Raw genomic sequence first — 960 nt, forward strand, 5'->3', positions numbered from 1 at the left:
AGAGAGAGAGAGAGAGAGAGAGAGAGAGAGAGAGTGAAAGAAAGAGAGAGAGAGAGAGAGAGAGAAAGGGAGATGGGGAGAGAGAACATCATTCAATTACTTCATTCTAAATTCAAATTTTTTGTTCTGCTACAGGTTTTTCATGAGAGAGAATAGGATGGCTTAAGTTCGAAAGAAATCTTACTTTTATTTCTGAATACACACCTCATACATTCCTCCCTGTAATATTGCAAGATGATACGTATCGTTTTGTAGTTCTTCGTTTTCTAGTTTCTGAATACAAGACGAACAAATACAAGCAACTCAGGCACACACATATACACAAGTACATGTTAACCACACGACCATGCATGATACCATATTTCTATTTTACGTGCGCATGACGAAGTAGTGTTTGTGACCCTCCCCACTCTTCATTGGTTTACTATTTCATTGACATATACTTGGAAAGGCCCTGTCTGATCTACATTATATATATTCCTCAAAATTACGACGGGCTTCAGAGCTGTTTCCGTTCTGTCACACTGCATCCACAAAGTTTTGTTTTAAAAAGACCTATGATAAAAGACAACTTCTAACGGTGCCCATTAGTGGCAACAATGTTATAAGGACGAGGATGCGAAATGAACTTTTTAAACGTGTGGTCATGTCATGTGAATGTCGTACGCATAAAATGTAGCCCTAATAATATTCTACCTGATCTTAAATAAATGCCACAGTTTGTCACGACCGGGATGCATTCAATCGTAGATCTGTTGAATAGAGACGGAACAATATCAGTGAAAACAACAATATTGTCTGTTATGAATAGTACCTGAAGTATAGAACTTCATTATTTGGGTATTCAGAGGCTTTAATACATAAATACAGAACCTTATGAATGCAGGGTGCGGTTTTGCTGTTTAGAGAGAAGCATATACATATATACATACATACGTACATATATACACATAATAAAGT

This window comes from Octopus bimaculoides, chromosome 9 (assembly GCF_001194135.2).
Source record: "Octopus bimaculoides isolate UCB-OBI-ISO-001 chromosome 9, ASM119413v2, whole genome shotgun sequence".
NCBI classification, from domain to species: Eukaryota; Metazoa; Mollusca; class Cephalopoda; order Octopoda; family Octopodidae; genus Octopus; species Octopus bimaculoides.